Raw genomic sequence first — 15,858 nt, 5'->3', positions numbered from 1 at the left:
AAATTTATGGAGATTCAAACCTGTTGGTACAGCAGTCGATGAACCTATGTGACGCGGTCAGTGACAACATGATCGCCTACCGACAGTTGTACCAAAATATGGAAGCCAAATTTGAAGGGTGCAAACTTAAACATATCGGCAGAGCCAGCAACGAGGAGGCCGACTCTCTGGCGAATATCGGGTCCATGTGCTCCCCCATTCCAGACGGAGTGTTCTACGAAGTTATCACTCAGCGATCGATAAAAGAGAAAGCGTCGGCACCTCCAAAGCCATCGGCTGACGAATCGGAGGCGAGCCCGCAACAAGCTGCCGAAGAATCTCCACCTCCACTTGCGGAACAGGTCCTCCTCCTCGAGCCACTATGGACCAAACCATTCCTAGCATACCTGACAAAGCAGGAGTTGCCGGAGGATCCGGTAGAAGCAAGACGAATCGTCAGACGGTCAAAAGCCTTCACTGTGGTGAATAGTGAACTCTACAAGCGCAGCATTTCTAGTATCTTTTAAAGATGTATTGCCATTGACGATGGAAAAGCACTGTTGCGCGAGATACACGAAGGAACTTGCGGACACCACGCGGGAGGCAGGGCCCTTGTGGCGAAAGCCTTCAGGGCAGGATTTTACTGGCCAACGGCGGCATCGGATGCTCGAGATCTGGTCATGAAGTGCGACCCCTGCCAGCGTTTCTCACCAAAACCGCACGCCCCTGCGACAGATCTGATGACAATACCTCTGGTGTGGCCCTTCGCTCAATGGGGACTCGACCAAGTTGGACCACTGCCAAGGTCGTCGCCTGGAGGACACACATACCTACTGGTCGCAGTCGACAAGTTCACCAAGTGGATCGAGGCAGTACCTGTTCGAAACCAGAAAGCCGAAACCACCATTCAGTTCTTCAGGGGAATAACCTGTCGATTCGGTATGCCTCACAGCATCGTCACAGACAACGGATCTAACTTTGACTCCAAAGAGTTTCGAAAATTTTGTGATGACGGAGGAATCAAACTGAAATTTGCATCAGTGGCCCACCCACAGACCAACGGCCAGGTGGAAAGGATCAATGGTCTAATAGGGGATGGCCTCAAGAAACGCCTTACAGGTGCGGCCGGAGCCTGGGTCGAGGAGTTACCATCCATACTTTGGAGTTTGCGTACTACACCTAACAGGTCGACCCAATACACCCCGTTCTTCTTGGTACATGGAGCCGAAGCAGTTCTGCCAGCCGACGTTCGGTTCGAAGCTCCTCGGGTGACAGCATACACAGAATCTTCTTCCAACATCGCGCTGCAGGATGCTGTGGACCTCCTTGACGAAGCTCGAGATATTGATTTGGCAAGAACAACGGTATACCAGCAGGCGTTGAGAAATTATCATAGCCGACGAATACGCAGTCAAAGTTTTAATGTTGAAGATATGGTACTGCGGCTGAAGCAAGAGAGACCCTTGAAGCTTGAATCCTCATGGGAAGGACCATACATCATCACTGAAGTGATACCAGGAGGAGCTTATCGGCTCAAAAACCCAACTTCGGGAAAAGATGTTGAAAATCCATGGAACATCGCACAGTTGCGACGGCTCTATACATAGGATACAATTGTTTTTATTACTCGACAGCCCTTAAGGTTGCTTTTACATTATGAATAAAGTTCTAATCAGGTTTTCCACCTTTTTTCTTGATACAGGCCTCATCATCTGAACAAATCGTTCGGGGTCCCTGTCATTGGCTCTTACTCCCATCGGGAGCGCTGGCCAAAAACACGCTCGCACGGTGTCATTAATTAAATACTCCCAACGGGAGCTAAGGTTAATGACACACAAAACAACCAATCCAAGCCTTGAGAAAATACGCGAGTGCTGCAGTCGATGGTTATACTATCACAAAATAAGGCTCAAACTGGTGCACCGCGTGACGAAGCCAAGCGTTTAATTCCCTCGATTAATTCGACGGGTATCGCTCCTACAAAACATACATATCGGCTTCGCAATAAATTTGCAAATTTTAACAGAGTCGTCGGGAGAGCAGGCGAATTGATCACTCGGACGCCCCCGACAATAAATTATCAATCGAATTAACAAATTTGTCAGAACTACATGATGTGCAAAGCACACGTTGAATCCACACAAAACAATCCTATGTAGGTACAAGGTTATCACATTCATGACGAGGCTCCTTGGTTCCCTTGGGCCCTCAGATCTCTCTCGATACCTGTCTCCATCCGTGAGATGATAGTATATGCAGGACCTCTAGCGATATCATAATACTGATCTAAACTTCTCTCGGTGTTTGCTATGGCCTTCAAATCTAAAGACGGATGACATGCCAATACTGAAGGAAAGGCAAGTTCAGCACCAGCCAGGAGCTCTTTTCGCACCAACATTCGAATCCTCTCGGGAGATTTGAATCGGGTAAACAAAGCAGAAAGAGTTTTGGGTGCTTGATCCAGAGGGAACAAAGTCTTCCAAACCATCGTGAGATGAGCGTGGAATTTATCAAAGTAATAGTGCACCTTCTCTGCCCGATGCTCGAACTTCGCCGCGATAACGGCCTTCGGACGATGCAACCATAAATCATGTTTCGGGTGAGCAACGTCGGTCATCGCCTCGACCTTTTCATGGATCCTCTTGTTCTCCTGAGATTTATCTGAAGATACGACTGTAAAGGAACGAATATCAGTTAAAGGAACATCCAAGCTCCGTCAGGAATCAACAGATGGGTCAACACTTACAGCCCAAACTTTCGGTAGCAATATGAAGACGATCAAGAGCATGCTGTTCGATAGCAGTTGCTATTTCACTCTTCTTCTTCACCAACGCTGCCATCGCGTGAAGGGAGGTAATATCTTTATTCAAGCGGGATACTTGGTCACGTAAATGACGAACAAGGCCAGATTCATAGCTAGTCGAAGAATTCGAAAATGGTTCGTCACAGGAAGAAGACGAAGGAATCTGCAGTACAACTTTCAGTTCAGAACAACATTAACATAAATCTCCCATCGGGAGCACTGGAGTGTATATGTTACATTCAAAAGATTGTTCGAATTGATTACAGAGCCAAAATAGAACAAGGTCGAGTTAAATTGCGTCAAGCCTTAATTACAATTAATAAGAGCTAGCGTTCAAGGAAGTGCCGACGATGAACCAGGGGCAGCTTCAGGTGCAGACTTGGTCTTTGCCTCATCAACCAGTTTGAGGAGCTGATTAGCACATGTCACTGCCGACCTTTTGAAGGGCTCAAGGTCGATTAGATGATTGTCGTCATTCACAGGCAATGCCTTAGACAACTTCTCTAAGTCAGAGCCCATCCCGTGACCCATCAATAGCTGGAAAGTTAGTACCGCTCCAAATAGGCGGGAGCGGCGTTTCAATACCTCTACAGGCTCAGAAGAGTCGATGAGGAAAGCATCTGCCATCTCGCCAAGAGTCTTGTCCAGCTTCACCTTTGGGAAGATCATCGAGTATAGCCTCGACAATGCTCCTTTAGTCTTCTGCAGAAGTCCAAGAACTTGGACGTTGGACTCAGCGGCGAGAGAAAGGGCATCAGATGTAGAGTCCTCCAGAGGCATGCGCGCCCGAGTGATGGTTATGTCGGCAGCCTCTGAAAGAGGACAGATCAGCAACCAGAAAGGAAATTGTAACGGCCCCGGGTAGAGCCCCTAATAGATTTTGTTTGTTCTTTTCTTTTATGAATCATCATGGCATATGCATCATATCATCCATGTTTTAATAAATAAAATTATTTTATAAAGCCAAGCTATTTTGTTTTCTCTCTCTCCATCTTTGCATTCAAATTTGCCTGAACTATTTAAAAACCAGTTTACAAAATAGTTTTTAAAAGAAAAGAGAAAGAGTTTAAAAGAAAACCTAACCCTCCTGGGCTCTCTCTTTATCCCTGGCCCAGTTTTTTTTTCCTTCTTCCACCGGCGGCCCAGTCTTTCCCCTCTCTTTTCTCTCAGCCCGAGCCGGCAGCCCAACCCACCTCCAGCCCATACCTCTTCGCTCAGCTTTTCCGGAGAAAGCGAGTCTCTTCCTCGTCGTCATCTGGCACGCAGGGAGCGTGACCATGTGGTCCTCCTCCCACCACCACGGCTCTCACCTGCTCCCCCCTCCATAAAGCCTCTCCCCGGAAACCCTAGCGCCATCCCCCTCTCCTTTTCCCTCTCACGCGCCGCCGCCCCCATCTTCCCTCTCTTTTTTCTTCATCCTCTGCTTCTTCTTCACAAAACGAACACCAACGGAGAACCACCGTCACCTCCTCGCCATGGCGCCATCGCAGCAGGCCACCCCGCGTCAAGACGAGGGCACCAGGAGATCCGCGGCGTCGTCCTCTACATCCTCGTCCAAGGAATCGTCTCCGCTCTTCCCCAATCAACGGCAAAATCGCCGATTCCTCGCTCCGTTTGTCGAACTCCGGCGACGTTTCTGGCCGCCTCTGTTCTCCCCCGGCCAAACCAACGACACCATCGCCTTCCTAGTGAGTTTTCGCGCCTCCTAGCCTTCTTCCCCATCCTCCTTCCGTTCTCAGACTCTCAGCCGGCGTTAGCCGCTGTTTTTGCCCGCAGATGCCGCTGCCGGCGATGCTCCGGTGAGTCCCTGGACAGCGCGCCGCCACCTACTGGTTCCTCGCGGTGAGGCGCGATGCGTGGGCTAGTTCCCCGTCGCTCGCCGTCCCTCCTTCGACAAATCCGTGGTCGACTGCGCCGGGCTCGGCTCTTCGTCCAAGTCCGTTCCGTCATGCTTCATGTCGTCGCGCGCCTGTTACTGTTCACCTATCCACAATCAGCTAAGTTGGTACGTGCCTTGGTCCTTGATCCGTGAGACGCGGGTTCGAATCTCATCAGAGGCAACGTGTCATCCGTTTTTATTTCTTTTTCCAGATCTGATAGTGGGCCCCGCCCGTCAGCTACCCAACGCCACCTCTGCTTCCTCCTGCCTCGTCAGCTTCCATGTCATCCGCCCTGGTCCCACCATCAGCCGCTCAGGCTAGCTCCCACCTGGGTGAGAAAGGTTTCTTCTTTTCTGTTTTCTGAAAAATGGCATGCAATGTTTAAATCTTGTAAATATATATCTTCCAAACTACTAGTCGGAATAAAACATTTTATATATGAAAATTGATCAGAAAAACATAAGGAACATGAATATGCCATTCATATGTTTGCATCTCGCATCATGTCGCGTGTTGATAGTCGTGCATGTTCACCTAACATCCCCGCTCTGTTTAATATTCAAGTAGCTCACCCATGCCATGTTATGACATGCTAATGAACACTTAACTTGTCGGTAGAAATGCAACTTGAACCTAATAATTTGTTTGTCCGGGTTTCGATCCCGCTTAATATGGATAAGTTGCATTGCACCATCTTTGCCATGTCATGCATATCATCTTGATCACGCCGGTTCTTCTTTCGTAGTTGTAAGACTTGCATGCGTTGTGTGTTCCAACATTTTCTTCTTCCCGGATAGGATCGCGAAGTGGTGTGGTGAGATACGACAAGTCCTTCGGATGTCCCTCGGCAAGCTTTAACAGGCAAGCATTTCCCCTATACTCTTGTCCCTACAGGAGTCGCTCACCTATTTTATTTTGCCTTCTCCCTCATGCTATCCTTAAGTTGTGTCCTGGTCACGTGTGATTTCCACTTGTTACCTAAAGCAGCCTATATTGCCTCCACCAACCACCTACAGCTATTGTTTGGTTTCGGGTCTGGCTTGCGAGTCGTAGTGCATGCTAGTGCTGTTTTATCTCGTTACCGTTATTATTATCCTATCGGGTTATATGTTGGGAAGAATCATGGTTACTTTAGTTGTTGATATTTGTTTAGCGGAGGCATCGGTGGGCCAGCTGATCGTTTTGTGACGGCTCACTTGTGTTTCCTAATTAACTTAGGACCCGAGTTCCTGTTATCTGTTCCGAGACTGAGCGCTCTTACCACACGTGGGTATGCTTACCGGGTCTCCCCTCGACCACTGCCGGAATCTACATCTTTGTCCAGTGGCCATAATTAGTTTGAATGTTTTGTTTCTCCCGGGCGTGCAAGCTTGTTTCTTTGTGGTCAGATGATATGATGTTACTTTTGGGGCCTTGTACCCCATTGTCTCTTGCACGTTCGTAGGTTGCGGTGCCACTGCGAAGTGGTCATCCCGCTGGGCACTGTCCACCTAGCACGCAGTCGCAATAGCTGAGTCCGCTTCGGAGCACGGCCGGACTCTGATACGGGTTTAACTTAGTTAGGTGGCTTCCTGGACATTGTTGCCATGAAGGAGAGTGCGTGTCGTGATATCCATCTGTCGTAAGTGGGTTGATCGTGCGTGTGGGCACATTTGGGCACCCCTGCAGGGTTACAATCTTATCGATAAGTCGTGTCCGCGGTTAAGGACGACTTGGAGCTGTATGACTCGACCATAGAAAACTTACACCTGTTGTTTCAATACTAATAACTTGAGTAGTAAGTTAGCCCAACTCTAATAATAAATGGTTAAAACTTGTCCACCGTGTGAGTGCCATTGTAACTACTTCCTTGCGAGGGGGGAACATATTGGTTGTGTTATGTTTGCAGAGTATAGAACTATTAGTTTTTGCGCTCTCTCACCTTCTCTGATTAGACGAATGTTGTAGAGTGTCTCTATAGGTTTTTAGTGCTTGCGCGCTGCCGCTTAACCCCACCATATTGCCTATGACGTTCCTCTTGTGTCCTCTAAGTCCCCTGCGTGCCTCAAGTACAAAGGACGACTGATTGACGAATGCTTATACGTCTTGAAGTCTTGTTAAGTACGAACCCGTACTTATTGCGGCTTCTACGGGATATAACCGGGCAGGTATGAAGATATGTTCGATGAAGACGACGTTAGCAAGGTTACCCTTCCGGCTTGGCCTGGGCAGGGTTATGGATGCCGCTGATTATCTTCAGGACTCTTAGTCCAATTTGTATTTTGTCCGTACTCGGACGTATTTGATCTTCTGTATGATTTGGATCTTTGTAATATATATTTGTATCTTGACTCGTTGGAGTCGTTGTTGTAATATATGTCTCTTGTGGGCTCTATTGTAATCCTGTTGTAATGTTACCTCTCGTGATTGATTCCACCCGCATCGCGTGCATGCTTCGGCATGTACGAGGCGCTTGGTGGTGCGTCTCCTAAAATCGATATCATGCGGATTTCGGTGGATTCGCTGCGATCCTCATGGTACCGGTTTCGGGGCGTCACAGAAATGCTAAAAGAGGAGCTATGTGCTAAGAACTTTACCCAATAAATTAGTGATGGATTCACGGAGGACGCCTTCCTTCTTGTCGGCTGCGACTGCAGCTTTGCGCTTGGCATCTTGTTCATCATTCATCTGTCGCTTCAGCTTCTTCAACTCGTCCTTCAGTAAGGCATTTTCGTTTTTGGCGTCGGTGGCAAGCCTGTTGGCCTCCAGCATCTGATCAGCCAAAGTTTTTGTTGGGGGATGACCCCCAGTATGCCAAAGGCATGCCAAACCGGATGGTTTGAGCCATCAAGATACCGGTTTAATGTTTATACCGGAGCATAAAGATAAGTGTTTGGCTAAGTAAAGCCAGGCCGGTATCCCCACGAGGGGTATACCGGAACCGGATGAAGAAGACACCGGGCTACCGGTAAGAAGAGCATGTCGGCAAGACTGGTCAAAGATTCTCTTCAGAGCTAGAGGACAAGGATGAGCTAAGCAAAGTAGCTTTAAACGAAGCCCTGGCGCCAAAGAGGAGGATGACGCTGAAAGAAGCCGGAGGACGTCAGCCTCCCTGATTAAAGAAGACCCCAGCGTCATATATGATTAAAGTATCTTTGTAAAGTAGTTTGTCCAGTCAAAGATGCCATTAGGTTTTCTTGCCCTGTAAGCCACCCTCTCCTCTATACCTGTAAGCCACCCTCTCCTCTATATAAGGAGAGGGGGCAGAGCCCATACGGGCACGATTACCTGACGGACGATCAACTAGTAGAGGCTTACCCTGTAGACGAAAGACCTTGTAGCCAGAAACTTGTATCCTGTTGAGATCAATGAAGATAGTGATCTAGAGCAGAGTTCTTCCTTGTGTGTTTCTTCTTGTATCACTGCCTTTGGCTGAGTTCTTGAGGAAAGCATCCGGAAGTTCATCCCATCTAATCACAAACCCTTCCCCGAATCCTCTTGCGCCCATTCGGCCCCAACTTAAGCCATCCCATGGCATCTGCTCGTTCGCCACGATGACAGTTGGCGCCCACCGTGGGGCATGAAGTGGCGCTTGCTGGAGTTCACATTCGGGCGGGAATCCTCGACGTCGCCGGCCAGCGTACGGTGTCCGCGCTGGTGCAGCGTATCTACGACATGTACTTCGTCAACGACAACGCGGGCTGCTTCGCCAACGGCGGCATCTTCCCCAAGAACGGCCGCATCATCGAGTTCGGCAGCCACCGCGTCTACTTCGGCACCGTCCCTGTGCGCCAGCGCGCCTCGCCGGTGCTGGTGGCGCCGGATCCGCCAAGGTGGCTACATGCTGGCCGCGCACCCGGCAGCGTGGAGGTGATGATGGCAGGCATGGTCGGCACCGGCAAAGAAGCTCTGGAAGAAGGTGCTGGCCGTGCGGCTTCAACCCGTGCGGCCAAGCCACCGCTCGAGCGCGAGGCAGGCGCTGCGGGGGCATCATCCGCGCTACCGGAGACACCGCTCCAAGCGGCGATGAGCGTTCTCGCCACGCCCATCGCACATAACATCGACCCGGCAGCGGCTCAGGCGGAGCTGGAGGCGCAGCGCCAGAAACTGCTCGAGAATGGCAAGGACGTCGTCAGGGCGCAGCGCGAGCTGAACCTAACCATCCGTGAGTACAACGCTGCCCATGGCTTTTGCTTCTGTTAGCGCTCATGCTGCTAGGATACCGGAAAACCGGCTTAAGGCTCGCAATCTAGATCAGGATCTGCGTAAGGAAATTCATGCCGGCAAAAGTACCTCTGCATCTGTGAGCATTGTAGAGAAGCCTAAGTGCAGTAGCCCGGATAAAACTATAAAAGCTGCTAAGGCTGCGGTAGAGCTGTGTGAATCGCTTTCCGGGGACGCTCTGGCAAAACAACAAGAGCGTGTCCGGGAGTTGCTTGAAACTATCGAGCAGCAGAACGTTGAGCAGCTTGCTAAGTTGAACAAGGCTGTGGCTTCAAAATCCGCGCGTTCAACAAAGAATGCCGGTAGCAAGTCCCATGGGCAGGCCTCGTCCCCCCATCCGGACAGAAGAAGAGAAAAAGAGATGAATGCGCAGCAGATGACTGTGTACGATCCAGTTCTTGCCGGAAAACAACAAGCCGGGCAACACGATGCCGGTAGAAAAAGCCAAGGGGCAGACAGAGGCTACGCCAAAGGAGGCTATGCCGGAAACAATCATGCCGGTAGACACGAAACTGGGCAAAATTATCAAGCTGCAAGGGCAGCGTATGATGAGGAGGAAATGCTTCCCAGAGGTGCAGCGAGGCAAGGGCAGCGATGCGGATTGTTATGATGAGGCTGATTCCACAAGACCGGCAGCATACCGGAACCCATTGGGAGAACGCTTGGGAGAAAGATACCAGCCAGAACGGGATGCGAGGCACCGTCTGGATAGAGTATACTTGTCAGAGATGATCGAAGCAGAAGGTCCCCCGGGCCCAAAGTGCTTTGGTCCAAGGATCATGAAAGAGGGGCCACCGGTTCGCAACTTCCAGTTGCCCCGTGACACAAAAATATACGATGGCACCACTAAGCTGGAAGACTGGCTCGCGGATTACGTGACCGTGGTATACATCGCTGGCGGCGGAGGAACCGTAGCAGGAGGAGGAAACCGGCGTTGGGCTGTAAGAATCATACCATCATTCTTGGTGGGACCGGCAAGAATCTGGTTGAACAACTTGCCGGCAGGAAGCATAAACGATTGGTTGGATTTTGAGGAGGCTTTTGTGAGTAACTTCAGCAGCACATACCGGAGGCCAAACAGGCCGCAACAGCTCGCCTTGTGCGTGCAGCGCCCAAATGAAACAGACCGGGACTACCTGGCCCGGTGGAACACCACAAGGAACTCCTGCGAAGGGGTGATAGAGGCGCAAGCCATTGCTTGGTTTAGCAGTGGGTGCAGGAGAGGTTCACCGTTGTGGCAAAAGCTGCAGCGGAACATGCCGACAACGCTGGTGGAAATGATACGCGTGGCGGATATCTATGCGTTGGGAGACCCAATGCAACCGGCAGTACAACCTGAGCCGGAGCAATCAAACCCGCCTCAGCAACGCCAAGAGCAACACCGGGATAACCGGAACAACAAAAGAAGGGAAGATTTCCCGGATCGAAGGTACGGTCCGCAGCAAGTTCTTTGCGGTACAAGAGAACTACGAGGCCGGCGATCAGAGGCGAGAGAACCGGATCGCAGCCGTGGGCGGGTCCTAAGAAACGAGTGGGTCGAAAAGAAACCCGGGGCCGGAAAAGAAGCGGCAAGAACTCACGAAGTACACCATGGAAGCTGCCATGGATCAACCTTCTTAGGTGGCACACACCGAATCCGGCTCACCCGTCAAATCATCTGATGAAGGATTGTACCTGGACCAAGTACTTGATGCTGAAGGGAGCAGCGAAAGATGCACAAGCACAAGGGTGCTCCACCATGCAACCACCATCCCAAGATATGCTACGACAGCAGCAACTACCACCACCACCACCGCTTACCGGGGCAAACGCCTTACCGGTACAGCCTCAGCCAAACCGGCAGCAGTACCAGCAAGTTAACCAGGTGGGAGAGGGCAATGGCCAACTGCCTCCACCGGCACCTTTGGGCCGGAACGTTTACCATGACCCAGATATTTGCTGCGTTGTGTTCGTAACTGAGCCAACCGACAGACAGAGCCTACATCGCCGTTCTATGGAGGTGAACGCTGTGATGCCGGCAGTACCAAAATACATGCTGTGGTTAGATCAAGAGATCTCTTGGTCGTTCAAGGATCACCCCAAGATCATGCCTAACCCGGGTGGCTATGCTCTTGTCCTGGACCCAATCATGCAGGGGCCGAACGCTCGAGTCAAGTTCAGCAAGGTGCTGATAGACAATGGGAGCAGCATAAACATCATGTACCGGCACACAATGAATATGCTGGGCATAACAGAAAACATGCTTCAGCCAACTCGTACAACTTTCAACGGAATTGTTCCGGGCCTGTCCTGTGCACCGGTTGGAAAAGTCCGGGTGGTTGTGTCCTTTGGGGGACGTGACAATTGCCGGGTTGAAAACCTTGAGTTCGAGGTGGTGGACTTAGATAGTCCTTACCATGCATTGTTGGGGAGACCGGCATTGGCTGCTTTCATGGCCTCAACTCATATGGCCTATCTCAAGATGAAGATGCCGGCACCTCGTGGACCCTTAACTGTGGTGGGAAACTACAAAGTCTCACTGGAAACTGCTTCCGCCGGATCAAACCTGGCAGAATCGCTGGTGATCGCTGAGGAAAAGAGGAGGATGCAAATCGTTGCGCCGCTCGATCCTCACAGCTGAGCTTAGCGGCAATGAGTGCAAACTTGGGCACACCGGCATTCAAGCCGACAAAAGAGACAAAGGACATTGTGCTGGACCCGGCTTACCCTGAGCGCACCATTCGTATCGGTGCCGGCATGAATGAGGCATAGGAAAGCGCGCTCGTCAGCTTCCTCCGTGAGAATCGGAATATTTTTGCCTGGTCTACTGATTACTTGGTAGGTGTTTCGAGGGAGCTGGCTGAGCACTCATTAAATGTCCGGAAAGATGCGAAGCCGGTAAGGCAGCCGTTGCGCCGGTTTGCTGAAGACAGGAGAAAGATCATTGGAGAAGAAGTGACAAAGTTGCTGGTTGCCGGTTTCATCGTGGAAGTACTGCACACTGAGTGGCTAGCCAATCCGGTGCTGGTCGAGAAGAAGAAAGAAGAGAACCTGGAAGCAAAAGCTCCAAAGGTGTGGCGCATGTGCATTGACTACACCAACTTGAACAAAGCTTGCCCAAAAGACCCTTTCCCTTTACCACGGTTCGATCAAGTGATTGATTCCACTGCAGGGTGTGAGCTGTTGTCTTTCCTAGATGCCTATTCCGGTTTCCATCAAATCTCCTTGAAAAAGGAAGATCAAATAAAAACTGCGTTCATTACCCCGCACGGGGCTTATTGCTATGTCACTATGCCTTTTGGTTTGCGCAACGCTGGTGCAACGTACCAGCGCTGTATGCAAAAATGCTTGTTTGATCAAATCGGAAAAAATGTGCAAGTCTATGTGGACAATGTTGTGGTAAAAACCAAAGTAAAAGAAACCTTAATCGATGACCTCCGGCAAACATTTGATAACTTGAGAAGATTCCGGATGAAACTCAATCCGGCAAAATGCACCTTCGGTGTCCCTGCCGGCAAGTTGCTTGGCTTTCTCGTATCAAGCCGGGGCATTGAGGTCAATCCGGTAAAAATCCGGGCAATTGAAAGAATGACTATACCGCGCGATCTCAAGGACGTGCAAAATTTTACCGGAAGCTTGGCATCGCTAAGCCGGTTCATAAGCAGGTTGGGAGAAAAAGCTCTGCCACTCTATGCTCTCTTGAAAAAATCCGATACGTTAAATGCGGACCCCTCGAGTGAGACGCGGCGTTTAAAGAGCTAAAAACAATGCTGGCCACAGCGCCAATACTGGCTTCACCTCTAGAAAGAGAGCCTATGCTATTATACATAGCAGCAACAAACCGGGTTGTTAGTGTAGTGGTTGTAGTTGAAAGAGAAGAGGAAGGAAAAACCGTCCAGAGGCCGGTATACTACCTGAGCGAGGTGCTCTCCCTCTCAAAACAAAATTACCCTCACTTCCAGAAAATGACTTATGGCGTGTTCATGGCCGCCACAAAGCTTAAGCATTACTTTGAGGAGCACCCCATGAAAGTGGTGAGCGAGGCACCCATTTCCGATATCATGTGCAACAAAGATGCTAGCGGAAGGATTGCAAAGTGGGCAATTCAGATATCACCATACGTACCGGTGTACGAAAGAAGAGATGCCATAAAATCGCAAGCTTTGGCTGATTTCCTTGTTGATTGGGCGGAAATGCAATACAAGCCGCCGGACCAAAAAATAGAATACTGGAAGATGCACTTTGACGGATCCAAACTCAAAGAGGGTCTAGGTGCCGGTGTGGTGCTTACCTCACCTAAGGGAGATCATCTCCGGTATGTTTTGCAAGTACATTTCAGGGCATCAAACAATGTCGCTGAATACGAAGCTCTGATCCATGGACTTAAGGTCGCAAAAGAAATCGGTGTGCACCAGATCATTTGCTACGGGGATTCAGATCTCGTGGTACAACAATGTTCCGGAGATTGGGACGCAAAAGATGCAAACATGGCTTCGTACCGGTTTCACGTGCAAAAGATTGCCGGCTTCTTTGAGGGCTGTGAGTTTCACCATGTGCCACGAGCGAAAAATGAGGCCGCGGATGCTTTGTCCAAGTTGGGCTCATCTAGGCAAGAAATTCCTCCCGGGATAGCCTTGGCACACTTAAGGGTACCGTCGATCAAACCAAGCCCGGAGTCGGAATCGATTTTCGTACCGGAGTCACACATCGTACCCATGGATATCGATGAAGGAAACCCGGGGACTGCTCCGGTAAACTCGGGGACTGTTCCGGTAAGCTCGGGGACTGTTGCGGTCATACCGGAAGAAACAATGCTGGTGGATAACATGGAGATAGACGCACCGGTGTTTCTGGTTCGAGAGGCACCATCATGGGTTAAACCTATTAAGGAATTCCTGATCAACGGCACCTTGCCGGTTGACGAAAATGAGTCCAGAAGGATCCAGAGGAGATCCAAAGTGAAAGTATAGAGATGGTAAACCTAGAGGGGGGGTGAATAGGTTTCTACAGATTTTAATTCTTTCTTTGCAATATTAGGCTTTGCGGAATATAAAGGTGAGCCTAATGCAAACTAGGTGAAGCAACCTATATGAAGATACAACTATCTCGAGCACGAAGGCTCTCTCAGGCAGTTAAATCACAAGTAAGGAGTTCGGTTAGATAACCGATAGCACGCGGAGACGAGGATGTATTCCCGTGTTCCCTTGCTTTGCAACAAGGTACGTCACGTTTGGAGGGGTGGATGTCCCACGAAGGATTCCCCACGCCACGAAGGCTCACCCTATTCTCCGGAGCCTATCCCACGAAGGAATAGCTCACTCACTTGTGGTAGACTTTGAGGTAGCCTCCAAACCTTCACAATCTTGCCCGGAGCAAATCCACGGCCGGATGCTTGGGACTCCTCTTGCCCACCTAGGGTTTCCAAGGAACCCTAGGAAGCAAGCTTCTCGATGAATACAAGGGGGAATGAGATTTGGCTTGGTAGAACAGTAGATCGGGTCCTCCTCTAGTGATTCCCCGGAGGGATTTGAGTTTGGGTGGAGGAGGAGGGAGATCGGAGGCTTTTGGTGTTTCTAATAATGGAGTAAGAGAGAGAGAGCTCAAGAATAGCTTGTAGTGTATTGCCTAAGTGTTCTGAGGTAGGAGAAGGCCTATTTATAGTGTACTTCGAAATATGGCCGTTGGTCACTTGCCACCTCAGCTTTCTTCTCGTCAAACCCGGTCAACCGGACCAGTGACCGGACCGGTATCGAGTGCAGAATCCGGTCCGACCGGACCAGTGACCGGACCAGCCGGTTGCGACCGGATGCTGGGCCGGATCCTCGCTTTCTTCGTCCAGGGGCTCCTCCGGTTGGCGCCCGGTTGGCGCCCGATCGACCGGACCGTGCGCCGGACTCGCCGGTCTGTAGCCCGGCTGACCGGGCGGCAACCGGATTCTTCCAGCGTCGTTTTGCAGCCCGGTTGATGCCCGGTTGGCGCCCGGTTGGCGCCCGGTCGACCGTACCATGCGCCGGACCGTCCGGTCTGTGGCCCGATCCAACCGGGTGACCGACCGGATTTCTTCTGTAGACCCCTTTTCGATTGTTGTTGAAGTGGGGGGTCTCCTTTAGCCTTCTTGTTCCTTTGATACACCATTTATGCCTCATTGCCTAATACCTGAGATAATCCTTATAAACGTATTAGGTCAAATACTCTAGCACGATGTCATTGTTACCAAAATAATGGATAAGGGTAAAATACCCTTACAATCTCCCCCTTTTTGGTATACGATGACAAACCGAGCTAGAGTCACATATAGATATTATGATAAGCTCTCAACCTTGATTCCCTATAAGATATTACGACAGCTCCCCCATAATGTGTGCACTTGGAGAGTTTGCGTTTGAATGCAAAGTGCACAATATGTGTACCATGAGAAGCTCCCCCAATATCTTTAGGAAACAAGCATGGTATGGACAAGTATATCAAGATATATAAGCATAAAACATGATTATCCTAATAGAGTGAATAAGCACACACATAGTCGTCCATACACGTCCATACACGAATTATTCAAAGTAGCAAATGATTCTCGAGAAATCGAAAGCAAATAAGCACAAGCCATATAAGATCCAAATAAAGCAACTCCCATGGCTTGTGACAATCAAGGAACCCCGTAGTCCTAGACTCTACTCTCTTCTCCCCCTTTGGCATCGAAACACCAAAAAGGCGAAGAAAAGAGGAGAGAAGCTACCGCACCCATCAATAGAACTGGGAGGGTTGGGAGCACGAGCCCGACGGAGTAGCCGCACCACGATCATCCTCATCATCATCAACATCATCAAGAGGAGGGGAGGGAGCACGAGGAGTCCGAGGAGGAGGGCCACCATGAGCATACATGGAGAAGTCAAAGTTCTGGATCATCTCATAGGTAATGTGTGGCATCTCCCAAGCTGGTGCAATCACAGGCTCCATCTCAGGGCCAGGAGGGACAGGAGCATTTCGTGCAGCCATGAACTAACTCTGTCGCCTCCG

General features: G+C 50.2%; 1 long non-coding RNA gene across 2 annotated transcripts; it reads left to right on the top strand.

The window, feature by feature from the left end:
- The first annotated feature begins 4,094 nt into the window (after positions 1–4,094).
- On the top strand, positions 4,095–7,373 carry LOC127326992 (uncharacterized). 2 transcript variants are annotated; one of them, XR_007868312.2, is made up of 4 exons: positions 4,095–4,470; positions 4,540–4,787; positions 4,874–4,994; positions 5,460–7,373. It is a non-coding gene; the product is annotated as an uncharacterized lncRNA (long non-coding RNA). The 2 variants fall into 2 exon arrangements; XR_007868311.2 differs by having other exon boundaries at positions 4,097–4,470; positions 4,559–4,787; positions 5,460–7,371.
- Positions 7,374–15,858: the final 8,485 nt, after the last annotated feature.

This window comes from Lolium perenne, chromosome 3, assembly GCF_019359855.2.
Source record: "Lolium perenne isolate Kyuss_39 chromosome 3, Kyuss_2.0, whole genome shotgun sequence".
NCBI lineage: Eukaryota > Viridiplantae > Streptophyta > Magnoliopsida > Poales > Poaceae > Lolium > Lolium perenne.
The sequence above is the reverse complement of the archived record's forward strand: the minus strand, read 5'-3'. Positions and strand labels throughout refer to the sequence as shown.